A 25,411-nucleotide genomic window follows, 5' to 3' on the forward strand; every position below is an offset into this window, starting at 1 on the left:
CTCCACTTGCCTCCCTGTTCTAGGTTTCCTTCTCCCTCTTTTAACCGTTCTTCTCCCTTATACCCTTGTCATTCCCCCCCATCCTCCTTATACAGACCCCTACACTTTCCCAATGATCCTCCTAAGATGTAAAATGCCAATTGCCTCTAAAGAACCAGGGTGCAGGAAACTCTTAAATTTAAACCTCAGATATAAGCTGAATTAAAAGCAATAATTAAGGATTCCCGTAAACCCAGGCAAGACCAGCAAGTATTCATACAAGAATTTAGAACTATTTTTACTACATTGGACCCATGGATACTTGGCCTATATCTACTTGAACACAAGTTGATCAGAACCTCAGATGCTAAATCTAAATGGAAAAAACTTATCGGACTGACCCAAAAAGGGGCTGACAGGATCTCTCTACAATAAACCCGAGAGTCAAAAAAAAAAAAAAAAGGATGAAAAAGTGGGGCAAAGTTTCATAAAAACCATAGCTGAACATTTCCAATAAAAGTGATTGGACCATAATTCAATCGTGCAAACAGAAAAGATGAAACTTTAGGACATTTTTAGGGTAGACTAGAAAATATCTTGGGCAACATTTGGGAGTTAAAAAGGTGCTGATGTAACAGCAATCCTTCCATCTATTTTTGTCAATGGAGTTACACCTATAATTGGAGACCCAATTTATAAAAAAAAAAAAATTAGAATGGAAAATACCACTTTACCTGAATTCCAACATCCTACAGGACGTTTTGAAAGGGTTTGGAATAAAAATGAGACAAGATCCAAAATAAATTGATGGTCCTATGGATCAAACAGTTAGGCACCTCCCTTTCTGATGGATCACCTACTGACAAGGATGCTTGTATTGAGTTGTCGGAAAAGTCATGACGTATTTTTTGGTTTTCGTTGCAAAAATGCGTCATGACTTTTCCGACAACCCAATAGATATTATAATAGAAAGGACACTGGGGAAAAGACTGCCTCATCTCACAAAAAAAAAAAAACCCAAGTTGAAGAAAAATTCCTCTGTTCAGATAAGGGGGGCTGCTTTGAGGAAGGAAAAATCACCCAATATCCCGACTTACCTTTAAACACCCAAGATGAATGAACTGTAAAGCTGGATGGTCAATCTCCTGGTCGATACAAGAGGTCTTCCTTCTTCCGTAAACCCAGCCACTTTTGCGCATGCTCTTGCTCAGAGCGCACACGCCGCACAGGTGGTAGGTATTTCAAATCATAGAACAGGTTTTCCCTATTTCTTAGTCTTTAACTGTAACCTTGAATGAAAAATGTTTCTTCCTGCTCTGTGATACAATCCCTCCAAGTTTAATAGGGAGAGACTCACCTTGGAAATGAAATTGCAATATGAAATGCAAACCAGGGGGACTATTTTTTTCACGTTCCAGAGGATGCCTCTATTCATAACCAAGCTGTACCTTTGCCCCCATCGTTATATCTAATGCACACCCAGATCAAGGTTTTGACACCTGGATTATTTCAATTTCCAGTTGCTGCTGTAACGTATTATACAAAAGTAGTGGCTTAAAACAACATGCATTTATTAATTTACAGTTCTGGAGGTCATAAATCCAAAATGGGTCTTACTGGGTTAAACGCAAGATGTCGGCCATCAGCTGAGCTGCATTCCTCCTAGAGCAGCAGTTCTCAACCTGTGGGTTGTGACCCCTTTGGGGGTCGAATGACCCTTTCACAGGGGTTGCCTAAGACCATCGGAAAACAAAAAGATATTTACATTACAATTCGTAACAGTAGCAAAATTACAGTTATAGAGTAGCAACGAAAATAATTTTATGGTTGGGGGTCACCACAACATGAGGAACTGTATTAAGGGGTTGCGGTATTAGGAAAGTTGAGAACTGCTGTCCTAGAGGTTCCAGGGAGAATCCATTGCCTTGTATTTTTCAGTTTTTAGAGGCCACCTGATCTTCTTGGCTCATCATTGGATTTGAAGTTCCATTGAAGTTCAGATAGATCTGCCCAAATAGTCACTCAGACTTCCCTAATATCCGTTGAAGCCAAAGGAAAGGGAGGCCTCAAGTCTCCAGATAAAAGTCTTATACCCAAAGGCTTTCTCATATCTAGTCTTTGTAACACTGGTCCTTCCAATAGAGGAACCAAACAAGAGAAAGGATTGATATGTTCAAGACCTCAGGGCCATCAACACAATTATTGTTCCTTGCTTCCCAGTGGTACCTAACCCAGGGACCATCGTATCATCAACTCCAGTGGAGTCACCTGTGATGCTGCACTGGCTCCCTGCTCCACCTGTCTCAGTGTGCTTCTAGACAGTCAAGTCAATGCCTTTCTGTCTTCACCTGGGGAGGAAAACATAATACCTACACAGCCATGCCTTAGGGGTTTGACCAAAGCCCCCTCCTATTTTTCTCAGATTCTCAATTAAGACTTAAAAGATCTAAATTCCTCTTGTGATTCAGTTCTCACATAGTGTGTAAATGATCTGCTTTTTTCAGAGGACAACTGAAGCCTCTGGAAAGGATTCCTCTCAGCCTCAGCAAAACAGGACACAACACTTCAAAAGATAAATTCATTTTGCCAACACAGAAGCCAGCGTTTAGGGTAGAAGTTATTTAGGGAGAGAAAAACACGCCCTCTTGAAAGACTGAAGACTGACCAAACTGACAAAATGTCTTCACAAAATGACAACTTAGAGGATTTCTGGGTTTAACTCATGTTGCAGATCATAAGTGCCAAATTTTTCTGGGATTGCAACAACCTCCATGAATGGACTAAGGCCTCAGAAAGAGATACTCTCCTCGGAGAAGCCAAACACAGACAGTCCGTTAAGTTTTTTTCATTTCAATTTAACATCTGAGGTTCCGACCAACATGTGTTTAATTAAGTTGATATAGGTCAAGTATCCATGGGTCCCGTGCGCACAAACTGGAACTTGAAAAAGGTTCTTTGAAAGCCTCCTTCCCCAGGCATCCTTTACTACAAAAAAAAACCCTTTTATCTATTTTTCCGTGAGCGATCTGAACAAGTTGAAGTTTTAACTCAAAACTTCATGAGCACCATCAAACACCCATTGCTTACTATGACTTCACCCTTGACCTAGTTGCAAAGGCTTAACCTCCTCGTATCAGGGCAATAGTGGCTGCTGCAAAACTTATCAATGCTTTTGCCGAATTACTTCTAGGCGCCCTGCTTGATCTCCTGGTTCCTCACACCGCACAGACCTTACTACTGACTGAGAGGAAACATTTTTTAGCCAGTCAATGAACTTCTTATGAGCTTCTGTTACTCTCCCTTTCTCACATTACTAGTCACCCGCTGCAATAGCCTAATCCTGCTCCTCCTCTCCTGCCCTTCCCAGAAGAAAGGAAATGTGACGGTTATCTTATCTAAGTTAAGGAACCTCACTCAGATTTAGTAAAGACTCTCCCTGAGAATGCTGACCTATTATTACTTATTAATGGATTACATCTCAAAATAAAAACTGGAGGCTATTAAGCAGGTTATGTTATCATTAATTTAAGTTCTCCTTTAGAATATAGTCCTCTTATTGTCATAAAATAAGCTCAGGTGGCAGAACCTATTATGCTTACTAGAGCTTGTCATCCAGCCAAACATGAGAAAATAAACATATATAGAGAGAGCAGATATGCTTTTAATAATACATGACTTTCAAATGCTTGAGAACCAAAGGGGTCTCTCACTTCTACTGGAACTTCATCAAAAATGGACAAGCAACTTCTAGATGCTTCCTTAGAGAGGTGGCTATTATAAAGCTTGAGGTTGATGCAAAAAGACATACTATGGAAGCTAAGGGAAATGCTATAACACATCATTCTACCCAGCAAGCAGACTTCACTAAGGTTATCATGCTAATTAAACCCTAAAAGGATAAATCCCTTGAAGGATTTAAAGAAGCTGTTATGAAATATCAGGGCTAAGTCCCTGAAAAGCAAGAATGGAAAAAACCTAGTCATGCCTTTTTCCTCACATCATCTCTGTCATTCCCAATAAGGATGCTTGTAAGCACAAGATAATTTCAAATGGACAGTAACAGAATTTCTCTATGAAACTACTCATTGTGGTAGAGACAACTTGGTTACTATCTTCAGTCAGCATTGTTGGGGACAATTTATAAAGACAGCTGAGGCCATTTTCAGGTCACAGGTCACTTGTTGACAACACCATCCTGGAAAAACTGTAAGGTGGGACATGACTAGGAACCAAAGCCTCAAGGACCCTTTAAACACTTTCAGATGGGTTTCATTCAGCTCCATCTTCCATGGGGTTTGAATATAGTTTAGTTAGTGTATGTCTATTTTTAGCACGGGTTGAAACATTTCCTTCCTGAAAAGTCACAGCCTTCACAGTCGTTGAAACGCTCCTTGATTATGTGTTTCTAACCTGGGGCAAACCAACTTTTGTATGAAGGACCAAGACACATGCTTGATGGGGACAATTATAAGAGAAATCTACAAGGCATTATTACCCCTTTAGGCCTTACCACCACAATATTCTAGAAAAGTTGAAAGAGCCCATGACATCTTTAAACAAACATTAACAAAATTTTCAACAACCCATGAGTTTCCTTTGGGAGGCCAAAGGTACTTCCACTAGCATTTATGGCTAAATGGTCCCCTCCCTCAGGGACATAGCGATTTTCCACCTATGAACTGGCAACTTGAAGACCCATTCAATTAGGGATCTCTGATACTATACTTTGACCTGCCGTACAAAAGATATGACAAAGTATTGCAAGGGACTCAGGAAGTATACCCAGTCTTATGGTCAACAAGTTAAGGCTGCCTTTCTACAACATCTTCCTAAACAGTCTCTTCATGATCTCCAGCCAGGAGATTCTGACTGTTGGAACAGACTCAAAAAACAGTGCCTTTGATCCTCATTAGAAGGGACCTTATCAGATACCATTACAAAAGATACAGCAGTAAAACTCCAGGGAGTCAATCCTTGGTTCATGTTTTACAACTAAAGAAGAAAATTTTTGTTGTTTCTAAGCAACACAATTAGAAGGCTATTCTGATAGGGGAACTTAAACTGAATATCCTTGGAGATCTTATAGAAACAGCCAGGTTTCAGATGAAGACAGCTGACCCAAAACCTCCAGAAAAAGGATATGACGTCAGCTTCTGCCTAAGACATCAGACCAAACAAAACCCCTGTATAGTTCCTGTTTCACTTTATCTTTTTGCCTATAACCATTCTTCTTCTCATTTGCTATAAACTCCTGCTTGTCATCTACTCATAATGGCCCTTTTACTTTTTCGTTATTTATTAAAGTATTGTTGACATACAATATTATGTTAGTTTCAGGCTTACAACATAGTGATTTGACATTTATATACCTTATGGTGTGATCATCATAATAAGTCTAGTAACTGTCTGTCATGCAAAGTTATTATGATATTGACTATTTTTCCTATGCTGTACTTTATATCCCCATGACTTATTTATTTTATAACTAGAAGTTAGAACTTCTTATTCCCCTTCACTTTTTTACCCATTCCTGACTGCCCGCCCACCCTCACCCCCGGCAGCCATCAGTTTGTTCTCTGTATCTATGAGTCCATTTCTGTTTCATTTTGTGTGTTTGTTTTGCTTCATTTTAGATTCCACATGTAAGTGAAATCATACAGTAATTTGTCTTTCTCTGTCTGACATTTAACGTAGCATAACACCATTTAGGTCCATCCATGTTGTCACAAATGGCAAGATTTCATTCTTTTTTTTTTATGCCTGAGTCATATTGCAGATATATACATGTACATATATATGACAGATAGATAGATAACATCCTCTTTATGCATTTATCTATCAATAACACCTAGGTTTCGTCCACATCTTGGCTATTGTAAATAATGCTGCAATAAACGTAGGGGTGCATATATCTTTTCAAATCAGTATTTTTATTTTCTTCAGACAAATACCCAAAAGTGGGATGGCCAGGCCATAAAGTAGTTCTATTTTTAATTTTTTGAGGAGCCTTCATACTGTTTTCCATAGCGGCTACTCCAATTTACATTCCCACCAGCAGTGTGTGAGGGTTCCCTTTTCTCCACATCCTCACCGGCATTTGTTATCTGTTGACATTTCTGATGATAGCCATTCTGACAGGTATGAGGTGGTATCTCATTGTGGTTTTGATTTGCAGTTTCCTGATGATTACTGATGTTGAACATCTTTTCATATGACCCTTTTTCTCTTTTATCCCCTCTTTATTACAATTTTTAAATCAGAACATACTCATCTAATGACATTCTTAGAATCTCCCAAAGAGTAGCCTCTGCAATCAATCTTATAGATTACCATATACTAGGTCATTCATACCAGATCCCCTGATAAACACTTCTGAGCAATTTGGTCTCATCAAATGACACCACAGGAATTACAGCTGCTGGCATTTCCATTTGCCATCTACATACACAAGGGACCTTAAACAAATCAACCTGTAACTTTGCTATTGTCCCTCTATCCCTCAAACAGAACCAGTTATTACCATCTATTGAATAGGCCCTAGAAAATTCTAAATTTGAATTCCATAGTCTTCACTGGACAATAAGCCCATTGCTTCCTACCTGGAAGAGAGTAATAGGGGTTCAAATATGTTACTCTGCTAATGTAAGGCTCCAACCTCATGTAATGAACATATCTTTTTTCTTTTTTCATGGCTCTCCATGTTCCCTGTTAGTTACTACTTCGTGTGTAACAAGGATGCTTAACTCTGTTTGCCTCAGACTAACAACTCACACACTTTAAGAATAGTATTCCAAGGGCCGGCCGAGTGGCTCAGTTGGTTAAGAGCTCGCTCAAGAGTTTGAGCTCTGAGCAACAGCGGTTCGAGTCCAGCCCGAGCTGAGCAGCCGCTGAGCTGCCAACAGGTAGCAGGATGGCTCAGCTAAAAACAAACAAACAAACAAACAAACAAACAAACAAACAAACAAAAGAATAGTATTCCAAGACTTTTGTGTACATGGAGACCCTGATTCTAAAAGTCACAAAGGCTTGAAATTCCAACTCAAATACAAGCTTCAAAATGAGGCCACCCTTGATTATTCAGGCACACTGCCTGAGAGAATTCCTAGCTCACTCTTTATATGAATGGAGATGTACTTCCAACAGTAAGAATCATACAAATAGAAAAGGCTGTAAGAAACTTAGCATTAATTCTATCAGAAGTTACTAACAATATGATCTTTGCTCTAGATGCAATACACACCTGTCTCAACTCATTGGAAGAAGCCCTAATGGACAATTGCATTGCTTGTTTGGTGGCCTCTGTGCTGTTGCTAATACTTCTTGCAACATGGATCAATGAAGCAAGCAAAGTAGAACAGCCTGAATTTTGCCTTAAGGAAAAGCTACCTGGATCTCTAATGTGATCCTCATGCCCTATGGAATTTGTTCTCATGGCCCCAGTGGGGCAAACGAGGTTCCTGGTTCCAAAGCATCTTACAAGGACTACTAATCATTCTCGTTTTTGTCATGTGTATATATGTATATATACGTGTGTGTGTATGTGTGTGTGACACACACATACACACACACACACACACACACACACACACACACACACATATATATATATGGCAAAAAAAGTATACACATTTTAAGAAAGGAAAAAATTGTATTAAAATAGTCAGTATATACTGATAACAAAAGATGAACACAAGTCACGTGTATACATTTTTTGGCACCCTCTGTGTGTGTGTGTGTGTGTGTGTGTGTGTGTGTGTGTAGATAAATAGATAGAGAGATATAGATAGATATATAGTGAGGGGTGCCAAAAAAATGTACACATTTTAAGAGATGTTATCTATGTATTACTTTTCAAAGTTGAATTGAATTACGGCAGCAATGTGTAGCATGATGTTCGCTCAAAAGATGGCATTACTCAAATGAATGCTAGTGTCATTCATTGTATTATAATTTTAATAGTTTTTTCTTTCTATACATTTTTGGTTATATATATTTATATATGTAAAATATTTATATATTACTTGGCTATATAATAATATGTATTTTGATTATATATTAATATATACCTTAAATATTAATGTATATTTATATATATTAAACCTCCATGTATTCATTACCCAGTTTCACCAATTTCATCGACTAGTTGACAGTCTTTTTCATTTATAATCTCCCAAGTGTCCCTCCCATTTTATTTTATTTGAAGCAAATCCCAAACATCATCATTTCATTTTTAATATTCCATTATATATCTTTTTTAAAATGGCTCTTTTATAAAATATAACCACAATATCATTATCACCCCAAAAATTCCTTAATATTATCCAATACCAGTTGTTTGTACTTTACATCTAATATGGTAAGAAATTCAACATTGATTTATACACACTTCAATTGTTTCCACACATTTATGGCTCCTTTTTCATTTTCACTTTTCTTTAAAATGATGTTCATAAAAAGAATGGTTAGTAACTGAATAACTTCTATAGATTTGTCAAGAGGGAGAATTTGGAATAGAACTGATTTTTGTCTCTTTTAATAACTATCCTCAGGACCTTAGGTGAGTTTTCATTATAATTTCTTAGTATTTTAATATCCAAGCAACCCAGAATGTAATATTTACTATTTAGTTCATTTTAATACAGTAAAAAGAATTATAGCAAAATGATATCATCAAGAATATGTATGAGGATTCACTTAATCAGTGCCATAAATATCCGTTTAAATATTTTTAAAATATTTACCAGTTCCTTCAGAAATAATTTACCTGAGGGGTGATGAGTTTTTGCCTGTCTGATTCATTTATAAGGTTCAGTTTATTTACTGCATATTATTGATGCACAGTTACCCGTAAATTGAGAAAATATCCTGTAGGTTGCATATTTACAAAAAGCCCTTCCCTATCATTTTTCATCCTCTAAACACATCCTGACCACTTTTGCCATCATCAGTTTTGAGTAATTGATTTTCAGAAGCAAATATTTGAGGGGAGTGGATGAAGAGGAGGTTGTTTGAGCATTCCTGTTTTTATGAGTCAATAACTCACCTCAGTGAAACAGATTTAATTTCACCAAGGTAAGAGTCTTTTTAAAAGGATAACAAGAAAATATCTTAGTTTCATTCTATATAGCTATTTCATTAGATATTCTTTTTCTTTTCATTCCTCTTGACACACTTCCTCCCCCACTCCCCCCATAATAAATGACACAACATTCCCACATCTTCACAAGCCTTATGGGGAAAAAAAACCAAACCAAAAAAACCCAACAACTTAAAATCAGAGCTAATTCAATGAGTGAATTGCAGTCTTAAACTCCATTTGAGAAATAGCAACAATGATGAAACAAAAATTCCTTAAGAGATGTTTTTTCAACCAGACAAAAGAAGGATGGTAAACACAAAAAAGTGTTCTAAGAAAATTATGACATTTTTGACTTCTTGATAGAAAATGTATTAGTCAGATATAATATTAACAGAATGTCTTTTTTTTCAGCTGTCAACCAATAAAATTGGCTTCTAAATGAGATATTTTCCTTCCACAAATCTTATGAGACATAACTTGAGATCCTTAGCATAAGCATGTCCTAAAATCAGTTAAATCTAAATTTAATGTTCTGTGGTATTGACTTGGGGCTTGATTACCTTCTTTAAGTGAATAACAGCAACTGTTCTGTTACATATTTTGTAGGAAGAAAGACCAGAAGATATAATCGAAGGATGTTTGTTGTTATTAAACTAACTTTTAGACCCTTAGTGCCAATGGAAAACAGCAAATGTCAAATTTTTCAACTATAGTAATTCAATTTTTCTTGGTTTATTCAGTATGCCTCATGTAAATTCTGTAAGAGAGAAGACACTCTGAGTCACTCATTTAAAATTTTAAAAGTTATACATTTCACAACTCTTATCAGAATTAATCTTGGCATTGTGGTGAAGGATAAGTAAATTTTTATCCAGTATTAAGATACTCGTGGTTAAATGTGCTGTACAACTGAAGCTGAATTAGAATAATATTGTATGCCAACTATAGTTAGATACATACATATATATATATATATATATATATATATATATATATATATATATGTAGTCACAGGAGGTAGAGTATAGCATAAGGAAGATAGTGGTATTGTAACAGGTATATAAGATGTCAGAGTGGTAGCAGCTTGGGGGAGGGAGGTTATCACTTTGGGAGGAGTGTAAGTGTCTAACTATTATGTTGCTTTGTACACCTGAAACTAACAATAATAAAAAAAAGATCGATACTGGTGATTTCAGCTCCTACTTCACAAAAAAATTAAAGACCACTAAGAAGTTTCTCAACTTCCAGCCGATATAAGACAATTACCACCTGTGTCCTTATTTTCTGTTCTTCCTCTACTATTATCATGGACAGTTTCCCTTCTCAGATCCAAGTTTAGATTCCGTTCATAGTCTCGTTTTTACCCTCTATTTTCGATTTCCTCTTTTTCTTGTCTTTTCTATATCTCCCCATCTAACAGCCTTTATCCCTCAAACATTTAAACACATCCAATTCTCCCTGATTTTGAAGACGATATATAATGCAGTGGCTTAAAAAATCAGCTTCGAATCCCAGTCCTGCTACTTACTGCTGTGTGTGATCATTTTAACCTCATTCATGTCTCCTTTTCCTCATCTGTAAAAGTGGAGTAACAAGAAGAACAAAAGTAGCAACATTTCTTCCCTAGGATAGTTATAAACACTGAATGAAAACATGTCCATAGAATGGAGTCGATGGAATTGTAATAGATATGTATGATATCGGGGGGAGGGGCAATGGATAAGGGAAGGGTGTTGTCATTTTGTGAGGGATGAAAAGGATAACTATTGCATTGTTTTGTACACCTGAAACTAATAGACACACACACGCACATGCGCGCACACACATACACACACACACCAAAAAAACATGTCCACAAAGCTCTTATGGTGCCCAATGCACAGTAAGCTCTTAGAAAATATTATCAATCATTTTCGCTTCTACTGCTAATTATGAACTCTCCTCAGCCTCATAGTCTTTCCAGCCATGCCCCATCCCTCACTTTCCCTTCAGAGCAAAATTTTAAAACTTATCTTTCTCTGAGCTAGTTTTAAAGTTACAGAAAAATGGCAGAAGTAGTACAGAGAGTTCCCATATGCCCTTCCCCCAGCTTCCCTTAACGCTAATGCATTGTATAACCAAAGCACAGCAATCAAAACTGGGGACCTATCATTGGTGCAGACCTTACACAAGTTTCACCAGCTTTTCTAGTTATGTCATTTTTCTATTCCAGGGTCCAGTCTGGGATCCCACATTTCAACTAATTATTTCTCCTTAGTCTCCTGGAATCTTTCTTTGTCTTCCTTAGTCATGACCTTAACTCTTTTTCTTGAAGAGAGTGAATCAGTTATTTTGTACAATGTCCTTCAGTTTGGGTTCACCTGATATTTTCTCATGGTTGCAATTTGAAAATTCTTGCATTTTTAGTACTAATACCACAACAATGATACTGTGTCCTTCTCAAGACATGATGTCAAGAGATTCATGACATCAGTATGTCAGAGCAAAACTTTTTCTAAGAATTATCTCCTCTCACTGACCCCATTCATCTCTCCTCTCTTTTCTCTCAATCCAAAGTTCAGTCCCCATCAGTCCATTGAAATTGCTTTTGTCAAGGACACCAAAAACTCTCTAGTTGTTCAATTTAAAAGAAACTTCTTGTCCTTTACTCCTGGGCCATATGGTAGCCTCGACACTGAGTATTCTCTCTTTCTCCACACAAGTACTCATCTATAATAAGGCCACACTTTCCTGATTTATCACTAACCTTTCTAAGAGCTTTTTTTAGTTCCCTTTCCAAGCTCCTTTTCTGATACCCTATGTCAAAATGCTAGAGTGCTTATTTCTAACTCTGTACCCTCCCTGGAAGAATTCCTCTGTCTCTGGTGTTATTTGCCATCCATATAAAGATAATTCCCACATTTCTCTCTCCTAATTTTCATACCCATATATACCACTGTATTCCAAACATCTCCATGAGATAGTCTATAGGAATCATACACTGAACATACCACCCCAAACCAATCCTACCATAGCTAAAGTTTAGTCTTATGAAATATAATTTACTTTACATTTCAGGAGGACCCCCAAAACCTATGCATCCACTATACATATAAACTCAACAAATTAGAGAGTCGGTCAAGGATGTCAGCTGTTCTTTGAAATAATTTGTATAATGCAGTCTAAGATTGCACTAGATTTTGTGGTGGCCACTTAACATCATTGACACACATTGAACTGACTACAAAAGGAAAGCCCTTGCATTTTTAATAAATATATTGCTGTAGCCGTTTCTCCAGTCCTGTAGTTGTACAGATACAATTTAGGACATACTATGTCACTCTGTTGAATATGGCCTATCATTCAAGTCTGATATAGTCTGGAACCCAAACACAGTAACTCAATTATTCATTAAATCCAGGTACACTGAACAAGCACTAAATGCTCATTGCTTTGAGACACTGGAGGCACAATAGTGGGACAGACTTCTAGTTGTTATCTCAATTCATCCTTCTCTTCCTCCACAGGACTGCACTCTAATCTGGGTTCCTGGCTATCCGCTAGATGCAATGCTGTCCAACAGAAATGTGACGGGAGACACATAATGTGGTTTAGATTTTTTAGTAGCTACATTAAATGAAGTGGAATTCATTTTAATAACGTATCTTATTTAGCCCACTAGATCCAAAATATTATCATTTCTTTTTTTTGTTTGTTTGTTTTTTTTTAGCTGAGCCATCCTGCCACCTGTTGGCAGCTCAGCGGCTGCTCAGCTCGGGCTGACTCGAACCGCTGTTGCTCAGAGCTCAAACTCTTGAGCAAGCTCTTAACCAACTGAGCCACTCAGCCGGCCCCAAAATATTATCATTTCAACATGCAATTAATACACAAAGTATTAATAAGATAGGTATTATGTATTCATTTTTCATTCTAAGTTTTTGAATGATGTGCATGTTACACTTAGAGTACATCTCATGTCAGACCAGCCACATTTCGAGAGCTCAATAGCCTCCTATGGCCATTGCTACGGTGTTGGATAGTTTGGAGGTAGAGAGACGTAGCCATGTATGTTCCTGCCAATGGAATGTGAATGGGAGTTACACTTGCAATTAAATTACATTTGCATAAAAGGAAACTACAGTAATACCTTGGTTTGCGAGCATAATTCGCTCTGGAAACAAACTACTCTTATTGCAAGACATCGCTCGTTTACCACGTTAAAATGTATTAGAAATGTTGTCTCATTTTGCGGAACGCTTGCAAACCAAGTTACTCGAAACTCCAAGGTTTTACTGTACTTATATTTTGCAGTCTCTGGTATGGCAGCTTACACTTGAATCTAAAGAATACAAGAGTTCAACAAGCAACCACATTTCAGGCTGAGTTTGCAATCCCTCCCATCTGCAGACTTAATGAGCATGTCTTCTTAATCTTCATCTAAAACATGAGAACCAAGTACAATGGAAAAAAGAAGGAAAAAACAGGATAGAATTCTTCCACACACAACTGGAGACTTACATACTCAGGCTGTAACAATCCATTAGGCAGCAGCGCTCTGGTACAGCCATTCAATTAGTAATCTTAATTGCTTTTGTATTCAACCAGTAGTTCTCCAAGTTGTCCTGTTGTAATCCCTGAGGAATTAAGAGAGGTTTGTTTGGCCCCAGCCTCTCAAGCACATCTCCTGACAGTTCTGGGCATATTCTGCCACCTCGTAAAGGAGGCAATTCACAAAAACTTCTCTGTGGTGTTTTCCATGTCACAATGTATCCCCCACCCTTAACTAAGGAAATGTAATAGTGATTAAACTATTCGATCACTATCATGACTTCTTACAGTGGGGTGAAGACTAACCAAGAATGCCAGGTTTTTATTATTAGTGGCTGGTGAATTCCCAGAATTTCTGTACAGAATATATTTATATCCTCTGTGTGTGTGTGTGTGTGTGTGTGTGTGTTGTGTTGTGTGTGTGTGTGTGTTGTGTTGTGTGTGTGTGTGTTGTGTTGTGTGTGTGTGTGCATGCATGCGTGTGAGTGTGTGTGTACCTGTCAGTCTGAGTGTCTCTGTGTGTACAGCAGGGGGTGGGAAATATACAAGCGAACCTACCTTAACTCTATATTTACATAAAAAGAACAGTGTTTTCTGTTTAGATTCCATGTTAAAAATAAAAAAATAGAATTTCTAAAACTACTTTTATTCATTTTTATACACTGAAGAAACTTTATTCATATTAAAAATATTATCACTCGTATTGTTATTATTTCCGAGTCACTTCAGTATGGGTGAATTCATAGCAAGGGGATGTTGCAGGCTTTGTTTCAATCATTGTCTTAGCATCATGTTATGAATTAAAAAAAATATTCATATATATATTTACATCAAAAGTGCACATGAAAAAAGAAAAAGTTCAAAGTCAATGGCAAATAATAAGTCAAGAAATAAAACACACGCTAAAAGTTTGTTGACCCACATCCAGGAAGTTATTACTGTGCAATGATGGCAGCTCTCTCTCACCTCCCCTTCATTGTTGATTGGGAGAAGGGTGCCTTATGAGTGGGAAGAGAGCACATGACACATAAAGGATTATGCTCATTTGCATGTCAGCGTGTCTCATTAAAGAGCTACATTTGGCCACAGGTGGTGGCTCAACCTCTGACAGGCTTGAAGATGTGGGTCATTCACTCTATTTGGCATGTCCTAATAATGACCACTAATGACACCTGTCCCAAACATATAGGATTCTTTATGAAATACAGCGTGAGATATCAGGAGTATTTTTTTTAGCAAAAACAGGAATATACAATGTTTTAATTTTTTTACCTTCTTGGTTAGTGATGAAGAAATATTTTGAAATAGTTCAGCCTTCATGAACTCTCAACAGTTCCATTATATTGGATCCTTCCTCCCTAACCCACAGGTAGTAAAATTGAAGAAGACAGCAAAGTCAATTGAATAAGCAAAGGAAATAAAGGGATTAAAAAGTACAAATTAGTTGTTACAAAGTAGTTATGGGACGTAAAGTATAGCATAAGGAATATAGTCAATAATATTGTAATAACTATGTATGGTGTCAGATGGGTATTAGATCTATCAGGGTGATAGATGGCAGGGGGAATTGGGGGACAGGGTCAAAAAGGTGAAGTGATTAAGAAGTACAAATTGGGGGCCGGCCGAGTGGCTCAGTTGGTTAAGAGCTCACTCAAGAGTTTGAGCTCTGAGCAACAGCGGTTCGAGTCCAGCCCGAGCTGAGCAGCCGCTGAGCTGCCAACAGGTAGCAGGATGGCTCAGCTAAAAAAAAAAATAATAATACAAATTGGTAGTTACAAAACAGTCATGGGGATGTAAAGTAAAGCACAGGGAATAGTTAACAATATAGTAATAACTATGTATAGCACCAGGTGGTTACAAGTCAGGGGGATCACTTTTTAAATTATACAAACGTCTAAACACTATGTTGTACACCTGAAATGAATATTGAGTGTCAACTGTAATTGATAAATTTAAAAAGGGGGGAAAGGAGGGGTCCAAATTTTCAGGTATAAAACAAATAAGTCATGGGGATGTAACATACAGCATAGGGAATATAGTCAATAATACTGTGATAGCATGGTACTGTATCAGATGGTTGCTGGACTTATCATAGTGATCATTTCTGTAGGTACATAAATGCTGAACAACCATTGTATATGCCTGAAACCGATAATATACTGTATTTAGCTATATTTTAATAAAAATCTTTAAAAAAACCAAAAAGATCCACAAAAACTCTTTCATGAACCCCTTCTTCCTCAGGGGAGTAGTTAAAAAACAGCAGAACTTGGGAAGACCACTTTGTGTCTGTTTACATCAGAGTTTACAAAGCAATTACCCAAACATGACCTTCTTTAACATGTACAACAATGCAAAGAGGCATTAGTACTGTTATTATGCCTGACCAATAAATAAGAAAGCTAAGGTTTAGAGACATTAAATAACTTGGCCAGGGTCTAACAGCTAATCAGTGGCAGATCACCAAGTTTCTGAATTCAAGCCCAGAGCTCTTGCACAGGTGGCCTCAGAAGGCTGCAAAAAAGCTGTGCTCTGGGAAATGCACTTAAATACACAGGACCTGGTAAAATAAAGGAACCATGCCAAGAACAAACTCTGAAAGTGTACCTTTAAATGAAGACTTAGAATGGAAACCTAAATATCTATTTTAAAAAATCAAAACTTTAAAATTGTGGCACACAAATAAAATGCCCATGGATAAAATAATCCCTTGCCTTTTACAGTGTTGGGCGGTTGAACTTACTTCCTATTTCATTTTAAGAGTGTATATCTCTAGAAGTTTAGTAACACAGATGTTGTGCTTTCCTTTGCAGATGAGAAAGCCATCTTAAGTCAGGACAGATTTGCATAACTGCACAAATCCATGTTCAAGCATTTGTCATGTACCTACTATGTGCCAAAAGCCCGGTGACCCTCAAGCTCGGGGCAGAGTCATGACGAGAACCCGGATCACTGCCTCTCTTTTGTCCGGAAGCCAGGACACATCCCATGCTGTCTTCCCAAAAAAATGTCACAGAGCGTGAGTGATCCCTCAGGCCTTGCTTTGTCATGACAATGGTACACACTGAAAGGACTGATTGTTGCAGCATATCAATCACATAAAGCTAGGAATAAGCATCCAAACTTCTTTCATTTATCTTAATACTTTGTAATGAATGCATTTTCCTGAAATTTACTTAGGCCGTTCTTAAGCCTACTTGTATATTCAATACCTAAACTCAGTGTCCATTCAGTTAAGGCAAATAATAATAATAATGATTAATCATAATATAAAGCTGAGTTGGAATAGCACCTTATTTTTCCTTTTTACTTACAATAATTTGGTTTTCTATATTTTTCATTTTTTAACCTAGATTGATGTGTTACATAACCAACCACAGCCACGATATTGGCTAAGAAGCCATTTACTATGAAACCTTTATTATAAGAAAGGTTGTGAAAATGGCTGTAAATTTTCAATTTTCCAAACCAGACGGCTATCCTTCCCAACAAAACTTAGGAAGAAACACATACTCACGGTACTTTCTTTTTATAGAAAACTCTTTGCTATCAGTTCCTTTTTCAAGCATTTTGCACTGATTCGCGGCTTATGGCAATAACCAAGAATTAAAAGCTACAGCATATGTTGAATGACTGTATCACCCCATAAATCATATTTACTGCCATTTGTTAACTTGCTGTTTTAATTTCAGAAAATTCAATGACAGTTCATGAATTTTGCAGAATCTCAACAAAAAAAAGAAAAGAAAAGAAAAAGCTATGATTTTATGTTGAAGACTAAAGGGATGTTGTTAATTTTAATGTATACTGGGAGGTCACATGATATTCTCAAATTTAACTGTAAAGCAAATTCAGTTAACTCTGCAGAAACATAAGGAGTCTTGCACAGTCTCTTTGCTAGCCAAGGGCAGATTACGAATCAGGACATTTAGGAGCTTAAATCCAACACCTGAGATGAGCTTTGAAACTTTTCTGCACCAAATGCAGCTCGTGGAAGGAGCAATTTGAGGGTAAGAAATGAGGGGTACAAAGACCCTTGAACGTAGACAGTAGTTACCACAGTAGAATATCTGAGATGACCACTATATGCAAAAACTAGTCTATGAATAATCATTCTTTGTACCCCAGGTCCTCGTTCTCATCCTATAGGATAAAGATATGGTGAGTTTCCCCTAGGACACTGATTGTCTTAGTCTGCTTGAACTGCTATAACAAAATACCATAGACTGGGTGGCTTAAACAGCAAACGTTTCTCATAGATCTGGAGACTGGGCAGTCGGAGATCAGGGTGCCAGTGTGGTCTCCATTCCGGTGAGAGCTCTCTTCCTGGTTTGTAGATGGCTGCCTTCTTCCTGTATCCTCACATGACAGAGAGAGGAAGCCCCGGTGTCTAGTCCTCTTATAAGGGGCACTCGTCCCATTCTGGGGGCTCTACACTCACAAACTCATCTAAGCCTAGTACCTCCCAAATACCCTGCCTCTTAATACCATCACATTGGGGGTTATGGCTCCAACATATGAATTTGAGCAGGACAGAAACATTCAGTTCATGATACTGGCCATCAAACTTTAGTATGCCTAAGAAACATTTGGAGAGATTTATGAAAAATACAGATCACCAGCCCTACAGCACTTGAAATTCTGATTCATTCCATCGGGGAGGTGGCCAAGGCGTACCTTCAAAAGCAGTCAAGAGAATTGTACCATAAGGTTCCACTGACCACACTGTGAGAGACCTGCCCTAGATTAGCTTTGGGCAGGAGGGATTGCTCGTAAGGCCCTGCACTGTACCTGGGGGAGTGAAAGGAAGTATTCAGAGATCAGGCTGTCCTACAGAGGGTAAGAGCGAGAATCGGGAAGTACCAACAGAGGCACATCTACATAAATGTCAGCCAATTGGAACTTCATTTGAGAAATGTGCTCACTGTCCAATTCCTATGTCCACTGTCATTTCCGTGACCTCTGAAAAACTATCTTTGAGCAGAAGGGAAGTAAAAAAGGGAAAAACCTGGATAGTGTCCTCATATCCAACCTAAAGATGAGTTTTTCAGATGGATTTTGAGAGGGACGTAGAAGGGAACTGACTGACAATTGGGGGAATAAATACATCTGTCTCGGGGCCAATGGGATTTGTCTGGCCAAATAGAGCTCACCTTGAGCAAGAAGGCATCTCCTCGCCAGTGTAACATCAAGGAAATTCTTTTGAAAGAGAACCAATAACAACAAATAACTTTTGAGGATACGTTTAAATTCATAAAATATTTTTAAATGTGTTGATTCAATTTGCCTTCTCTGCTAAATACGAGGGGGACTCTATGGTCAGAGATGCTTCCAACAAAAAAACAAATATAACATTCAGAAGTGACAAGAAGAACTTATAATTCAATTGTCCTAAAGATAATGTAGTAAGGTCAAATAAAATCCCTGAACGAACAAGGCTTTAATAGAATTAACTGCTAGGGCCTAATTTTTAAAACACAGAAATCGCCAGTTTAATAGCTTCAATGTATTTTGCAGCACAGGTATTATGAGGATTTTTAAAACTATTATAATTCATCAGTATAGAAGAGAGGAACCAAAAGACACAGAATTATAATGCTGAGAAAATGAAAATAACTTTTAATGTATAGCATATTTCTCAACAAAAGTTCAAGTTGTCCTTCAAATATAAATATATGAAGCTATTGATGTTTCAAATGAAAATGAATTCTTTCACAGTGCTGCTTATTATTAAATTATTTATATATTGGATTTACTCAAGCTATGTTTTGGTAGAAGAACAAGTGAGTAAAAAATGAAGTATAATTCCTACAGGCAGTGTCCTTCTCTTTAAAACTAAAGACCTCCCTCACACTAACTTAAATTGCCTCTATCGATGACTCTGGTAAAATAGTCCAGGTTAAAGGTAGGACTTAGGAAATATCATAAAAATCTATTAGGCAAATTCCAAGTGTGTAGGATCTTATCACTGGCACATTGTGGAGCAGTTTGATAAGCAAAAAAAATGTTTGTCATGATAAGTGATTATTGTTGAAATTCGATTGAATACTTATATCTTTTCAAGATCCATTTAATTTCACTGACAATGCGAAATTTTCCTAAGATGTAGCTTTATCATGGACTTAGTCTCAGGGATTTGTAATTATGGTCTCAAAAATGCCATTTGGCACAGAAACAGATAGTCTCAGGAAAACAAAAATTATGTGGATGATGCATCAATGTGTCCTAAATGCCTCTCTAAAGCTTCAGGAAATTAATTGAAAAAACGGAAGTGTAGGATGTTTTAAAGCAAACACCTTCAAAGCAATTGTGTTTCTCTGCTTTTAACACATGCGCACTCTCACATCTAAATGAGCTAGGCCATCTTTAAGACCTGAATACTTGTTCAACATCTAGGACAGGTTGCTAAGATTGATGAGTGAAATGAAAGTAAAAGAAGATCAGCCAAGGGTGTCATCCGTATCTTTAAGAATAAAATCCTTCTTTGGGCAGCTCATCTCATTTTGATCCAAAACATTATATGCAACTCGTTGTTTCATATAACAAAGAAATGATGTCAAAAATCTAAGCTGAATTTCACATTACTGAAGTTCACAGGGCATGAAACATAGCCTTCCTAGAACCATATATTAATTTCCTGGACAGAATTATGTCCTTGTAAAAGTTAAAAAACATTATGCAAGGTCCACCAGTTATGGCAGCCAACACATGAAACTCGCATATATTGATTTGATAGAGGGAAAATAGCATATTTAAACATTAAGCAAATAAATAAAGACCAAAAAAAACCAAGAATTTCATACAGGCAGCACCAGAGAAAAGAGGGAAACAGCCAATAAACTTGGAAGCAGAATACCTGGTTCAAGTTTGATCCTGGCATTCTTCTACTTCCCATGTAATTTGCAATAAAATTAAAATTCTGGAACATGGTCCACAGCACCCTACATGAGCCTTCCTCTAATTGTTAACACGTGCTGGAGCCATCAGCAGCCACTGTCTCCTCCTCAGTCACATGGCCCAGACCACACATATGTCACTCCTTAAATTTAGTCTTTGCCTAACCCACACTTTTAATCAGACACCCATTCTCTCTCAGAGAACACTTTACTTTTCCTCTTGAAACGTTTATCAATGTGTGTGATTATGCATTTGTGTAATTATTTAATTTCTCTCTCCCTTACTAGACCATAAAAATTCTGAGCGCTTATGTATGGTGTGACCAGAAAACACTCAACAAATGATGTTAAATTAATGAAATCGCAGTTGTGACACTTACTAATTATGTTATTTTAGACAAGTCATCTAACTTCTCTGAGCTCCAGTTTTCTTATTGGTAAATGTGGGCAAAAACTCCATAATCTCTATATATTATATTTGGGTTATTGTTACAAAAACATTTTGCAGGGCCGGTCGAGTGGCGTGATGGTTAAGAACTGGCTTGGGATGCCAGAGGGCCCTGGTTCGGATCCCACATATGAGGGACAGTGACATTGCCCTCCACAGCTAAGATGCTGAACAACAGCTCAACCTGGAGCTGGGCTGCCGTGAGTCACCTGCGATGGCGTAGGCTGCAGCCCCTGTGGCAGTGGGTTGCCATGGGCTACCGTGTGTAGCCAGCAGCCAGCGTGAGCGGCCAGCAGCCGCAATGAGCGGCCGTCCAGAGGCCGGCGACTGATCTGTCTCACCCGGGAAGAGCGCAATGATGGTGCCAACTTGGGCCAGTGAAGCAACATCCTCCACAACTAGACTGAAGAACAAAACAACAGCAACTTGTCTGTTCCCCTTCCCCCAATTCCCCAGCACTGTTCCCATCCCCCCAATTCCCCAATAAAAATCTTTAAAAAAAAAACACAACATTTTGCAAATTGAAAAGTGCCAATCAAATTCAAGATATTATCTTTATAACATCAAAATTATAAATCAAAGAATGGCTTAATTGATCATTACAATCTTCATTTAGTTGCTATAACACTATGTAGACATATCCAAAAAGGCCTCACATTTCCTACTCGTAAAGCTTTGTATCTAGGGAATACTATAGACTGTGAATAATAAGCAATGATTCTTTGTAATTTATAGCTGAAATGATATAACATCAGGTATATCAAAATCTTGATGAAGTCTATTATTTCCTTTAATACAGTTTATGCCAAGATGTCACATACAAGAAATCAATTGATAGTACATAATTGTTCTATTTATGTAGAGTATTTCAGCAGTTGAGAAAACAATATAGGGTACACACCACTTTATAAACTCAAATATGCCTTGACATGAACAACTATTTAAATGAACATGAAAACCGGAAATACTTTATAAACCAAAATGATATGATTGACCAATCACGAATGGACTTATTGTCTGAGCTATTTCCCAAGAGTGGAGATTCATTTATGTTGATAAATGTACAATTCTCACCTCATTCCTTCTTAGAATAGCAAGGCGAGAGGATCTATGGTCTGAGAGCACTTTTTATCAGAGTAAAGGGAGCTGACAAGTGCCAGATGGAACATGACCATGGCCTCATCTTTTCTATACCTTAACCCACTGGCCTAATGGCCCCAGACAGTGAAACACTTGTGATGTTAAAAGAATTTACTCCTGTCTGGATATTTTGGGGATTTGACTCCTGTCAGGTATTGCAACAAAATCAAGTTATTTCAATTTACCAAGCAAGGACAAGAAATGGTTTCAGGAAAAACCAAGGTGATGAACTATTGAGCATTCAGTTCATTAGCTGTCATCCATCTTGACATCTTCATCTTTCAAGCAGTCCTGCAGAAAACCAACGACTTGTAGTGCTTCTCTTAAAAAATCTGAGAAGGAAGCCATATCCTCTCAAAGTTAAAGGGACCGCGAAGGCTATTTCAAATGGATTATGAAAGGTAACCATTACTACAGAAGTGAAAATTTTGATAGCTGCTCAATCGTAAATAGTACCTGTGCCCTTGAACATACTAATCTTAAAAAATAATGTCATTAAAAATATCTACTGAGTGAACTGGGGGAGTATTTTTAGCTTATTCTAATTTGATGCATTCTGCATTTTAATATGCAGTAGTAGCATGATGACAAATAACTGACCTATTAGAAATAGCATCTTGAAAAATAAAAGACCCAAAAGAAAATAAATGTTTCTCTGAAAAATCAGCCAGTAAAACTTGGATAGTAAGATGCCAGTGACACAGCCAAGTATTGGTAATATCACCTTTCTTCTTTTCTTCCTCTACTCTGCTTGTTCAGCATTGAGGGACTCAAACTCCAGTTTTTCTGCACTTATATGCAGAGTTTCCTGGAATTACAGAGTAGTGTAAGCAACCCAAGACATCAAAGACGTGAGTTATAACCTTCCCCAGCCACTATCTCTTATCAAGGAGAAAGAGCCTGTTTCATTCCACATTCTTAGAGACCCTTGGAGATAAAGGTGAGATGAACACACACTGTACTTCTATTTCCCACATATGATTCTATTATTGCTAAGAGGCATACAATGTTGCACTTGAATTCTCCCTTTGCTGAAATGCTCAAAGAAGAGTCCTCCTGACCTGTAGTTACTAACAAACAATATTAAAACAAAATAAAACCCCTTCCCCATGCCTCCCCTTCCTGAAATCTCTACTTGAAACATCTAAGTCAGGCTGTGAGAGGAAATGTTTGCTCACAGCTAGTAACTGGTAGTGACTGGACCACAGCGCCTAAGACACAGACTCTCAGAAGGTTCTCTAGTCTTCCGAGTTATCGGCAGACAACTGAGGAACTATCCAGGTATTGCTCTGCCCATCAGGGAAAGCCCTAAGTGATGGTGGTTTGGGGGGCTGCCTCTGGGGACTGTGTCTGCTATCCGAGTAAGCTTCTATACCTAAAAATGATTTCCGAGGCCTTCAGCCCGAAATTCTCCAATATATAATTAAAACTCTTATTATCATCATAGGACTACCACCATTCCCACCATACAATGCATGATTCTTGGCCAGGGAACTGCACCAGGCACTTTGCATAAGACAATTCACATAATACCTGTAACCACTGTGTGAGGTTGGTATTATTTTCAAGTGACAGGTGAGGAAACAGAGGCAGGTAACATGCTCCAGGTTTTTGCCACTTAAAGCATGGTCCACAGAATACCAGTTACAGCTTCACCTGGGAACGTGTTGGAGATGCAGAATCTCAGACCCAACCCTGGATGACTGAATAAGCATCTGCATTTTAATAAGATTTCTGGGTGATTTATATGCATATAAATATTAAGCAGCACTGCTCAAGGTAAACAGAATGACTCAAATTCAAACTCAGGTGTATCCAGCTCAAAAATCCAGATATTAAAATAGTCTATTCTTCTTGGTGCTGCAATTACACCTAAAGAATAAAAAACACTGAATACATTTATACTTAGGCATGGTTTCTTTTCATTAGCTGACAAAATCTGAAACTGAGAATTATAAGTTTTGGAGGAGAAAATGGTGAGCTGGCAATCATAGATACCCTTGGTAGGGAAGTGGGAGACGACAAATGGGGAAGCTAATTGGGCTAAAAGTACACTTTGTCCCTTTCACAGTTTGGCTCAGGACTATGGGCTGACTCTGTGACTAAAACTGTTCCAGCTCACCTAAAGTTATCTGTGACATCTGGGAACCTGACAACCCCATCAGGAACCTCAAGCTGTCCTTAATTGAATTATGGACAGGATCACTTTTCCATCAATCTAGGCAATGCAGGTCCTATGACTAACCATCCAGAGACATTCCTTTGCACAATGTATATACGTCTTCATGTTCTTACATCAATCAGCCCAATATCGAGGTTTCTAGAAATACCAATGATTTCACTAAGTCTGACAAAGACAATTATTTTTATGACTAAGAATATCTGTAAATGCAATTTTCATTATTTCCACCATATATAATAAATCAAACTATATTAACCAGTCAGTCATCCATCCAGGGATCTGCTTTAATGGAATTCAATGTAATCAAAATAGGTTCTTTTTAGGCAAGTTAGTGCCTGATCTTGAAAAGTTTCCCTAAACCTTAAGTGGGTCAAGCATTTCTGCTAGTCTTATTTACACTATCAAATTTTCTAAGTCGATATTTTTGTTCTCCATACTATGGGGTTGTCGGGAAAGTCATGACACATTTTGGCAACGAAAAAAACAGGAAAAAATACGTCATGACTTTTCCAGCAACCCAATAGAAAGGCAAACTGTAGGCCATCCACGGTTCAAGTTATCACAATTAATTAGGTGTAGTTCTGTTATTTTTACATGAAAATCTAACTGCATCCTATCATTTTTCATTCTTCTTGTACTAGAATATTTTGGAAAGTGACTTTCATAGTATCGACTCAAATTGTTTTAATACTGTAATTTCAGTATTTTCGTCTTTTCCTGAAGGAGAATCTGGTGCTATTTTTAAGTATATTTGTTCTTGTTCCCATTATATTGTGTTATTATAACCATGTGACTCAAGGAGATACTCACGTTGTATCAATATCTATGCCTCTGAGTTTCTTTATTTAAAAATGAATTTTTTTGGCTATATGGTTTTTCATTATGAAAACTTCCCCAAATTCCAGATTGTAGCATGACTTGCTAACACATTTCCACAGAGAAAAAATGAGCTTTGTGTATATTTTTAATATAAATGAAAGGGAATACTGGGGAACTCATTTTTGAAAGGCAGACTATAATTTTTCATCAAACTTTCACTTTAATAATGGAACATATACACTAATTTTATGTCACAGATGAGATTAGAGCTTCTGTTTTTACAATCAATATTTCTCAGGTTACTCTAGCTCCTATCACAGGAAGATCTGAAAATTTAATAA

General features: G+C 37.5%; 1 protein-coding gene across 1 annotated transcript in view; it reads right to left on the bottom strand.

The window, feature by feature from the left end:
• LOC109376817 (metabotropic glutamate receptor 8-like) overlaps positions 1-25,411 on the bottom strand; it is a 206,809-nt gene that overhangs the window by 37,417 nt on the left and 143,981 nt on the right. The window lies entirely within an intron of this gene.

This window comes from Hipposideros armiger, unplaced genomic scaffold, assembly GCF_001890085.2.
Source record: "Hipposideros armiger isolate ML-2016 unplaced genomic scaffold, ASM189008v1 scaffold_1211, whole genome shotgun sequence".
NCBI lineage: Eukaryota > Metazoa > Chordata > Mammalia > Chiroptera > Hipposideridae > Hipposideros > Hipposideros armiger.